The sequence below is a fragment of the Ovis canadensis genome, chromosome 7 (genome assembly GCF_042477335.2).
Source record: "Ovis canadensis isolate MfBH-ARS-UI-01 breed Bighorn chromosome 7, ARS-UI_OviCan_v2, whole genome shotgun sequence".
Taxonomy (NCBI): Eukaryota; Metazoa; Chordata; class Mammalia; order Artiodactyla; family Bovidae; genus Ovis; species Ovis canadensis.
In genome coordinates this window covers 80,028,262-80,039,883 of record NC_091251.1, presented here as the reverse complement: position 1 = coordinate 80,039,883, position 11,622 = coordinate 80,028,262, and the positions used below count along the sequence as shown (strand labels likewise).

The 11,622-nt window shown below is 39.3% G+C and overlaps 1 non-coding gene across 1 annotated transcript; it reads left to right on the top strand.

The window, feature by feature from the left end:
* The first annotated feature begins 289 nt into the window (after positions 1–289).
* TRNAS-GGA (transfer RNA serine (anticodon GGA)) lies at positions 290–362 on the top strand. Its single transcript has one exon. It is a non-coding gene; the product is annotated as a tRNA-Ser (tRNA).
* Positions 363–11,622: the final 11,260 nt, after the last annotated feature.

Sequence of the window (11,622 nt, the reverse complement as noted above, 5' to 3'; positions counted from 1 at the left end):
TTGATGACAAAGAGTGGGTGTTCAGTTAGTGAGTCACCTGACTCATGAATCTTGCAGCTTTTGTAGCTCATTAGGAGAGATCATTGCTTTAAGAGAGAAAGCTGCTACACTCAAAAATATCTACACACTCTGCTTTGTGAGAGGAAGCAGGATAAACTAAGCCTCTTGAAGCCTTTTAAATGTCAGTTTCCTCATCTGTATAATGGAGATTAGTTTGTTTTGCAAAGCTATTGGGGATTGTATTTGTGCCCTATTGCTGCTATAACACATTACTACAAACTTAGGGGCTTCCCCGGTGGCTCAGAGGTTAAAGCGTCTGCCTGGAATGCAGGAGACCTGGGTTCGATCCCTGGGTCGGGAAGATTCCCTGGAGAAGGAAATGGCAACCCACCCCAGTACTCTTGCCTGGAGAATCCCATGGAGGGAGGAGCCTGGTAGGCCACTAGTCCATGAGGTCGCAAAGAGTCGGACACAACTGAGCGATTTCAAATTTCAATTTCAATTTAGTGGCTTAAAATAACAATAACTTATTATCTGCAGTTCTGGCAGTCAGAGTCCAAAATGAGTCAACAGGACTGTATTCCTTCTGGAGTCTCTAGAGGGACAATCCGTTTTCCTGCTTTTTCTACCTTCTACAGGCTACCCACATTCCTTAGCTCAGTGCCACAACCCTCCAGCTTCTGCTTCTGTGCTCATATTTTGTTTTCTGATGCTGACCCTCCTGCCTCCCTCTTACAATGATCCTTGTGATTACAGTGGCCCACTGGGTAATCCAGGATAATCTTCCCGTATCATGATCCTTAACTCAATCACATCTGTAAGTTCCCTTTTGCCATATAAGGCTTCTCTGGTGGCTCAGATGGTAAATAAAGAATCTGCCTGCAATGCCTGCCAGATTCAATTCCTGGGTCAAGAAGATCCCGTGGAGAAGGGAATAACTACCCACTCCAGGATTCTTGCCTAGAGAATTCCATGGACAGAGGGGCCTAACAGACTATAGTCATAGGACTGAGAAGAGTCAGACATGACTGAGTGACTAACACTTTCACTTTTGCCATATAAGGTAACACACTTACAGAATTCAGGGATTAGAATAAAGGCATCTTTGGAGGTAACTATTCTGCCTGCTATAGCAGTATAGAATGAAACAATATCTGTGATGATTCTTAGCATTGTGTTTCCACATAACAGATGTTTGACCAATGCCTATTGGCAGTTTGTAAATTTTAATAATTCAGGTATTTGACTATGTATTCTGTCCAGCAAAAAAATTCTTAGATGTTCGGTATCTTTGTAGAGGCAGAATACACAATGCTATGTTCTCATGGATGCCAACCTAATTTTATACACTTATGAGCGCTGTGTATTGACCTTAGAAAATACTTTCTATTAAAAAGTAAAGGGCAGTCCTTGAATGGAACTATTTTAAACAGCAAATGGTAAACGTGCAAGTTCTCTTTAGTTACTCTTTAAGGAAGACCAAATGCAGCACACAAAGTGTGGAGAACTTTCAGAGAATACCTAAAGTCCTGAAGAATGCTACAACTTGGAAAAGATAGTCAAAAGGCTATTTCATCAAGGCATGTTGTAAGAGGTCACGATGTAGCAATACAGAGTTGGTGCCTCAGCAGAACTCCTCATTTGTATTTGGATCAACAAGTTCCCGAGGCATTTTGGCATCCCTCTTTTGGGGAGGGTCCTGATGGCCCCAAACTATACTCAGTGTCGTGCACTACTGAATCAGGGTGGGTGTGGGATTCTCCAGGCAAGAATACTGTATTGGGTTCATGGTTGCTTAATGTTGAGTTTTTCTCCAGGTGCATGATACTCCAAGGACTTCAGTGACCAAACAAAACTCCCCATCACTTCGAAGAAGGTTGGCAGTAGCCTTCAGGAACCTCTCTGAAAGACTAATGAAGCTTAGTCACATATCTAAAAAGAAGTAAAGTGAGCTCTCCACTAATTTTAGTGAAAAAAAAAAAAAACACCAATGACATCCAGAGGAGCCAACCTTTGCAGTAATGAAGTTTATGTTTGGTACGATGGACCATCCCTAGCAGGTACGCTTTCTGGTTAATAATAGCCTTTGTTTAGCAGTCACTCTCCTAGGAGGGAATGCTAATGTAATACAGTTTTCTGCTGCTGGCTAGGACCTATTATCAATAGGTCATAAATAAACTACCACCACATAGGAAAGACAATATGATTATATATACTCCTACTACCCCCAATTATAGTTAAGAGCAACAATTATAAGGTTGTACTCCTACAGCTACCCTAGGGAGAAAATGGGAGGAAAATGTTCCATTAGCTTAATGAAGAGAGCACAGGGGAGGCACAGTCAAATTTTCTCACTATTAGCACCTGTGGTGCTCCAGGAGGGAAGTTGGAGATGCAGGGTAACAATTAAACTTTCTGACAATTAGCTCCTACAAAGTGCATTCCCTGAACCCAAAGGAGATATTTAAAGAATCATATTTACATTTTTCTTACCTCTTGCCTATGAAATCTGAGTGAGTCATTTTGCTTGTGGAAACAGAGGGAGTCAGGATGAAAGTTTAGTTCAGAGATGACTACCAAGTATTATTGGCAGGCTTGCTGGGGAATACACGTCAACTGAAAGGTGCCCTTTGTAAAAGGGGAGGTTAGGAAAGATCAGAGCAGGGAAACATTCATTCACACCAACCAAATTAGATAAAAGATGGATTGATTCAATGTGAATAACTTAGCTTCCTTATTATCTCTGCTAAGAAGACCACAAGGGTGGAGGGTGGTGGGGGGAGGGAAGAGATACGAAGTCTTTGATTACAACTGCCAAAGAAATCAGATCTGCCTCCTAGCAGGCATTGTATGAGAGAAAGGAGAGTGCTTCCAAGACTGGCTGCCCTATACTCTGATTCTGGTCCACACTTAACCTCACCAGTTTCCCTGCTCTGCAAGATGGAGCTACCAAATTTCATAGGTTATTGGGAGGATTAAGAGAGAAAACGCCTAGGAATTAATCGATAGTAAGTGCTTAACAGAGATTTCCCTGATAGCTCAGTTGGTAAAGAATCCACCTGCAATGCAGGAGACCCCCGTTTGATTCCTGGGTCAGGAAGATCCCCTGGAGAAGGGATAGGCTACCCACTCTAGCATTTTTGGGCTTCCTTTGTGACTCGGCTGGTAAAAAATCCCCCTGCAATGCGGGAGACTTGGGTTTGATTCCTGGGTTGAGAAGATCCCCAGGGGAATGGAAAGGCTCCCCACCCCAGTTTGTGGCCTGGAGAATTCCATGGACTGTATAGTACCTGGGATCCCAAAGAGTCGGACACGACCAAGCAACTTTCACTTTCTTTCAAGTGCTTAACAAATGTTATTTGTTATCATCTATGTTCAAAATCTGGAGAAGGAAACGGCAACCCACTCCAGTATTCTTGCCTGGAGAATCCCATGGACAGAGGAACCTGGCGGGGTACCGTCTGTGGGGTCACAAGAGTCAGACACGACTTAGCGACTAAACTACTATTACTAAAATTCACATTGGAGAAGGAAATGGCAACCCAATCCAATGTTCCTGCCTGGAGAATTCCATGGACTGGGGAGCCTGGCAGGCTGCAGTCCATGGGGTCACAGACAGTAGGACATGACTGAGTGACTAACACACACACACATGTTCAAAATCAGCCTAAACATTATGCATTTGGGTATAGTAAGAGTTGGAGAAGGCAATGGCACCCCATTCCAGAACTCCTGCCTGGAAAATCCCATGGACAGAGGAGCCTGGTGGGCTACAGTCCATGGGATTGCAAAGAGTCGGAAACAACTGAGAGACTTCACTTTCACTTTTCACTCTGATGCTTTGGAGAAGGAACTAGCAACCCACTCCAGTTCTTGCCTGGAGAATCCCAGGGACAGAGGAACCTGGTAGGCTGCCATCTCTGGGGTCGCGCAGAGTTGGACACGACTGAAGTGACTTAGCAGCAGCATGGTAAGAGTAAATATTTGTGTGGTAATAAATACTGAAAATTTCCTGCTGCTACTGCTGCTAAGTTGCTTAGCAAATTTCCAACCTCTGACTTTCAATAGTTATTGAAATAGTTCTTGAGAGATAGTTGAAAAGAAATAGGGCAAGTCCTGTAGCAGACTGTACCTTATTGAAAAACAGTATTGCCCAGGAGAGTGTTTCCAGCATTACTATCCTTAGCGTCTGTGGACTTTGCTCCTGTTTCAGAAGATAGTTTGTGACTGTAATTAGGCTTAAGGTGTTTGGTGTAGTTATTTCAACTGTTTTCAAACCATTTAGTTTGTAACAAGGTACTAAGTTTGAGAAAAAGTACTTCTCAATGACACCTTCAGCAGCCCTTGTGACCAGTGTGATCACTTCCTTTCCTGAATCATGTGGCTGCTACTTTTCATAACACTTGCTACTCTTTTCCCAATTACCAGAAGGCTCACTCTTGTCCCTGCCACCAGCACCCTCAGTTTCTGTGGCCATTGTGCATTATGTTGTAAACATTATAGCCCTGGACCTCTGCATCCTTCCTTCCCTTAAAAAAAAAATTATTGATTTTAATTAATTTCTTTGACTGCACCGGGTCTTAGTTGCAGCACTTAGGGAGCTTTGATCTTCGTTGGGGCATCTTTAGTTGTGGCATGAAGGATCTAGTCCTCTGACCAGGGCTTGAACTCAGGCCCTCTGCAATGGGAGTGCAAAGTCTTAGCCACTAGACTACCAAAGAAGTCCCCCTACCCACCTTGTTTTAATTTCAAAGAATTTATCACTACTAACAGACTCCATATTTTACCTATTGTTATGACTTAGCTAACATTTGTTAAGCAGGGCCCTGAGGTGTCAGATGGTGAGCCATGAGGGGTTCAGTGAAAACCACCAGTGAAATAGAGAAGCTTATTACTCACAGGTCCTGGGGGAGGTATATGACCCCCTGGAAGAATCCATGAGGAGAAGTCAAGTCAGGGTGTGGGTAGAGAGAGTGTGGCAGGACTCAGGGCATGTCATAATAAGGTCCTCAGGTGGACTGCTTTGGCATTCTCAGGTGAAGGCTGAATCAGTCAATTCAAACCAAAAAATTGCTGTGGTTATTGTTGAGTTGAAATAGAATATATTAAAGTTTTAAATGAACACATTTTGATAACTTATCTTTTAATAAACAGTGTACCCTGCATGTAAATTAATTTGGACAATTCTTGATTACCCTGTTGGCTCCACATGCAGAGCTGGCTGCAGCCATTCCTTTCCAGAGTAATAGCAACTGAGGATTGTTGCAGCTTCCTTCAAAAGCAGTTCTCTGTCTAAGCTTTGCAGCACTACATAATCCTGTGTTTAAGCAGTAATTTTTTTGAAGTTAATAGTTTCGCACAGTGACTGGAAAGATGAAGAAATAGAACCTGAGGTTGCTTCGATTCAGGCTTTCTGGGCAGCTTCTATTACAAAAGTAAAACAGCATGCTAACTCTGAGGTATGGTATAATGTTCGAGAAGTATAAATTTTGTTTCAAACATCAAATCTTTTACTAATTAGAATAATATTTTCATGTCAATTTTTGTTTTTAATAAGAATACTGAGAAAATAGAATTACATCAGTGGTATGATTTAGTTGTCTCAACTGTACCTTTTAAAATATATTTTGGTTTTATTAAAATTCACTTATCAATTACTGAAATGTTATTATTTGTGTATCAGACTGATATGTATGTATAAATTTGACCCCCTTTAAAAATACATTAATGAAATTTAAAAGTAAGGACATTTAAATTTGTTCTGTAACAAATATTTCACTTTGTATTTTTATGATTATTATTATATACATGGCATATAGATACATATATGAGATACACAGATATGTACATATATATTTAATGAAAGACAATTTTTACTATCTGTACCCCTTTTGTGGCCATCATTCTTGTCCCTTTGGTCTTGCAGAAAATAATTTTGTCATTTGGTAGTGAGAAGTATTAAAAAACGATCCACTCCATGTATTAAATATTCCAGATATGCCACAAATATTCACACCTGACATTACACTGAGATCTTCTACTGGCATCTCTAGTAACAAATAGTAACTTTGCAAATAATACTTTGTCCTTTGGTCAATTTTTCTAGTGATTACTAAGCCAATGGGCTATATAACAATTTGAGTTCCATTTTTAACCCCATAAAAATGTAAGAATTCTTATTATTGTAATTACTTTGTCTTTACTGGTTAAATTAACATTCAGCTATTGAGGTTGCTGCGCAATATACAATATGATTTCACCTACTGTGTGTTCAAAGAAGTCTTGACACAGTAACAGCATGGTAGCTTGAAAAGCCTTATAGCAAATAGGTAAATACACGTCTTTTGTGAATTAAAAGGGGGTAATTATGTCAGCCTTCCTGCATTTGTGGGTGAATAGCTAAAAATAATTGAAGTAAAAATGTCAAGAAATATTTAACCTTAAATACAAGTAATCAAAAGGTTATCATAAAAAATGAGAATGACCTATCAAACATAATTTTTAGTTTCTCTTGATAGAGTAGCCACATTAGAATATGAAAAGACATGCACAAATACTCTTAAAATTTTTCTTTCATTTTAAGTAGTCCCAGTCCCTTACACTACAGGTACAATTGCTGTAATTTTCCTGTCAAAATAGAACTTTGCTATAAAAGGCCCCCAAATTATTATTTTTATTTTAAAAATTTATTTTTATGCTTTATACAAACAAACAGAACCCAAATAAACCCTGATACTGAAAATATTTTGGCTTGCTAGAAGTACACAGGATTATGCTGTACAGGGTATGCTTATTATTGAGACTCATTTAAAAACAAACACACCAGAATTTGCAACTAAGCTTCAAAGTAGTCTTTGGTTAACTACACACTTACTCCATGATTCTGTCTTTGTGCCAAATTTTCCTGAGAATTCCTTTTTTTTCATGAATAGCTTTTAAACCATGTGGCATATTCTTCCAAATATTTGATTTCTTAAATTTAAGCCCCATGACTATAAGATGGTTGATTAAGCCAGATAAAATGGTTTCTGTATTTAATACAAAGCAGCAATCATAAGGTCCATTTTCCATCTGCAGCTTTTAAATTAGCTTTGAAGGCTTTTGCAAAGAAATTCCTCCAAATATTTTTCTGATAGTCTCACTAGAATCACAGATAGAGAAGACTAATCTAAAAGACAACACGTATATACTCGAATACTTGGAACTGGTGGTGTTGATGATGCAAGTCTCGTTTTTAAAAGATGGCCGAATGGATTCTAATGGCTTTTGATGTAAAACAATGACAGTGGCATAACTAAGTTACCTGTGTTTGAGCAAGTGAAATACTTCATGTTAGAAGTCACCAGGAAACGGTCTGACATAATCAGTTTCAGAATCACATTAAATTTTCTCCAATCCTTTTCTCTTAAATTTTGCCAGGAACATTATCAGTGGTGGATCAATGACACCCTTTTGCATATATAATTATTCTCAGCCTCATTCCAAAAATGATTTGAAGAAATTAAAAATAAAGGATATAACAGTATATTAGTAAAGACCAATATAAAGGCTAGGGTAGTACGATAGGATAAAAAGAGAAACTGAGGCAAAGGGAAAGTAAAGTTAGAATAGTAAAATGATTTAATACAAAGATGATGAAAATATATATGAAAAATTCTGCACCTCTTTAAAAAAAGGTCAAGATTTCAGCTCTCAGCTTCCTAGTTACCAGAGAGGAAAATGATCTGTTACAAGAACAATAATATATATGCGTGTGTATGAATTCATTCTCTCTCTTCCCACTTCCCCCCTCCCTGATCCCGTATATATGTGTGTGTGTTTAAGAAGAAGCAATGAGGTTGGTTGTCTAACTACATGGAAATCTAACTTTGCTATTAACACAAACTTTAAATTTCTCTGTCCTATAGTAAATGTGGGAATTTAATATTTTACTTTTCCCTATTGTGCTATCACATTACAAAAAAAATACTTGGGTTGTAAATAATAGTGACCTACTTCCAGTTCCTAAGTCATTAATAAAACAGTTGATATCTTTATTGGAGGGAGAGTCAAAGGAATGTATGCCATCACCTATGTACCATTCACTTTATACTAGCTGTATCATTTTATTGATATAAAATTCTTATGAAGATTCCTATTTCACAAATGAGGACGCTGGGACCAAGGTTTCCTTAAAAAAGAGATGGCTTTTGAACTGTGTCTGCCTAACCTGAAAGCCACACTATATACTCCACTTACCACGCTGTTTACTAACCCCTCCAAGGGCTTTCCTAGGAAACTATGCTGATGGCTCATATGGTAAAGAATCTGCCTGCCATGTAGGAGTCCCTGGTTTGATCCCTGGGTTGAGAAGATCCCCTGGAGAAGGGAATAGCTACCCACTGGTGGCTCAGGTGGTAAAGAATCTGCCTACAATGCAGGAGACCTGGGTTTGATCCCTGGGTTAGGAAGATCCCCTGGAGGAAGGCATGGCAACCCACTTCAATATTCTTGCCTGGAGAATCCCCATGGACAAAGGAGCCTGGCGGGCTACAGTCATTGGGTTGCAGAGTCGGACACGACTGAGTAACTAAGCACACACACACTAGTATTCTTGCCTGGAGAATTCCATGGACAGAGTAGCCTGGTGTGCTACAGTTCAGGGGGTCTCAAGAATCAGACAGGACTGAACAACTAACACTTTCACTTTTTTTTTTTCATGCTCAGTAGCACAATGAACAGAGAAGGCAATGGTAGCCCACTCCAGTACTCTTGCCTGGAAAATTCCGTGGGTGGAGGAACCTGGTAGGCTGCAGTCCATGGGGTCGCTAGGAGTTGGACACAACTGAGCAACTTCACTTTCACTTTTCACTTTCATGCGTTGCAGAAGGAAATGGCAACCCACTCCAGTGTTCTTGCCTGGAGAATCCCCAGGGAGAGGGAGCGGGGAGGCTGGTGGGCTGCCATCTGTGGGGCCGCACAGAGTCGGACACGACTGAAGCAACTTAGCAGCAGCAGCAGCAGCAGCAGCAGCAGCAGCAGCAGCACAATGAAGAGTTTTCCTAGTTTCAGATTCCCTGAGCGTCCAATCTTTCATTTTCTAAAAGCCCCCCAAGATAACTTTTGTGCATTCGAGTTTCAACCTTTCAGTTGTCATTTAACACCTGAACTCTTATTTACACAATATTTTTCTTTATACATGTTCATTTTAAATTTAGCTTTAAGGAAGAAACTTTCTATTACCATTAAAAATGTAAAACCAGTATGTTTGCTAGAAACAAAAACATAGAGAAATAACCATTAAGAGATGTGAGTTTAGATGCCTCTAGTAAGCTCTCAGGCACTGACGACAGAGAATCCAAAGTGTGGCCTCCTTGCAGGACTAGGGAGTTAGGAAGCTCCTCCCCGCTTGGCTGTGGGCGGTGTCTTCACTGGAAATTTCCTGGGGCTCACATCCAGGCCTGGAGGATGTTATCACGTCACTCACTTTTCTACTTTCAGACATCAAGATAGGCTTGGCGTGGTGGTAGAGACTCAGGCCTAGGGAAGATGAAGGAGTATGCCCACTGGTATTAGAAATCTGCAGCTGCAACTCAGAGTACTTTATTCATAGAGCTAATTTGGGCGAAAGGGCTAGTGCAATAACACAAAGCAAAATGTTACTATCCTGTGAGAAGAGAAAAAATTATTTTCAACTTTTTAGCATTACTAAGATTTAAGTGCCATGATCTAAAACTTCAGATTTCTAGGAAGCTAAATTTGACAATTTAAATGTTTCATTAAATCAATAAATCAATCAATCTGACATTTAAAAAATAATTATACTGTCAAATAACTTTTCTACTTTTAGGAAAATTTAAGAAATTACTTCCACATGTAGCAATTAGTTATGAATGGTATAGATTATATCTTGGACAACATAAAGAAAAGCCTTCCAGAAGTTAATTGAGCTCCATTAATATTTTGTGGGTTATTACTGCATTTGTTTAATGTTCCTGTGGATTAATTTTATTTTTGTTCAATCCCACTTTTGGCAGAATATGGCTGTTCAGTCATCTTTAATATGTGAATTTTGAGTAAATGTCTTCCCATGAATAATGATAAATTGTTAAACTTTAGCAAACTTAAACACTTACACCTACTCAGTTCTATAGCCATTTTATTAAATCCCAAAGACCCATTCAAGCAATGGAGTAGGCATTCCTGCAATGTAATATACAGCTGAACATTTAAAACCAAGGGCAAATAGACAATACATATAATTTTGATAGTCTGAAGGCATAACTATCTAATAACTAGTTGCATGTAAAGGCCATTTTTAACCTTTGATATGGAAGCGAATGAACAAATTGAATACCTATGTAGTTAGAAAATTTGCATCATTCAATGCTTACAATAGCCCTATAAAGCTTGGATAAAAGTGAAGACCTCAGACGTTAATTTATCCAGGACCACCCAGCTTGTAAATGGCAGAGCCTGGGATTTGAAATCAGGCCCGTATGACTTCAAAGACTGTATATTTCCTCTCTACCATTCTGCTTTTATGATAGATGGAAATTTTCATAATAATCACTTGGAATTCTTGGATACAGGCAACTCTATTTCGTCAGTACACGGGACTCACTGAGAGCTGTGGCTTTATGGGGTGAGGGGACTCTTAGCATATCAGGTCATATTATACTGAACAAAATCAGGATCAACTCTGGTAAATAGTAGGGAGCTCACAAAGCCATTGGAGAGTGAGCTCCAGAAGGGAATTCCTAAGATGAGAGTGCCAAATGCTTTAGGGTTCACTGAAGCATAATTGCAAAGAATGTGTCCTAGGATGGGCAGTAAATGCAGACCTCAGCTGTTGCTAGTTTAACAGGTTGAGCCAAAACTCTGCAGAGTGTGTCTGAAAGGAAGCGTCACGGACAGCAATAAATCTTCCAAATAGTGTTAGAGATGACAATCACAGGGCAGAAATCACCTGTGCTGAATGTGGATGGAATCACATGCATGCAAAACCATAATCACTAGACATCACTGATCTGTGTGAAGTGGGAGAATAACCTGCTTTACTTCATTTCTGACATTTCACTTAATGAGCCAACATTAAACTTGTTTTGTGTTTCTAGTGGCACTTGGAATACAAAGATGTAAAGAGATGAATGTCATTGTCCTCAAGTTCAAAAAGTTAGCATGAGAGGTGGGGTAAAATTTGCAAACTAGTATGTCAGAGCAGTGCTCTGGAGCCTGCATTTTTGTTTTACTTACACACATACGCACATTCGTGTGTATATGTATGTGTATATACCCAAATGAAACATGGTGAAGAATGTTCCATGGTAGTTCTACGGGATGTGAACTAAAAAATTTAGCTTATCAATTGACTGAGTATGCTGTATATTAACCTATCAACAGATTATATAACAGTTCTTCACATACATTTTCTCTATAGTCCTATTTGTATTTATATTTTCTTCATTGATATTGCAAAGCTAAGTCTCATATAAGCACATGCATTCAATAATTAGCAAGGAAGGAAAGCAGAGAGGGAGACAGAGTGTTGGAAGTGCGCATTTGTCTTTAGGAATGTGTTCATACGCCTGCATATTCAGGTGGCAATTAGAGTAATTACTTTCCTTGGAAATTTATATCTAT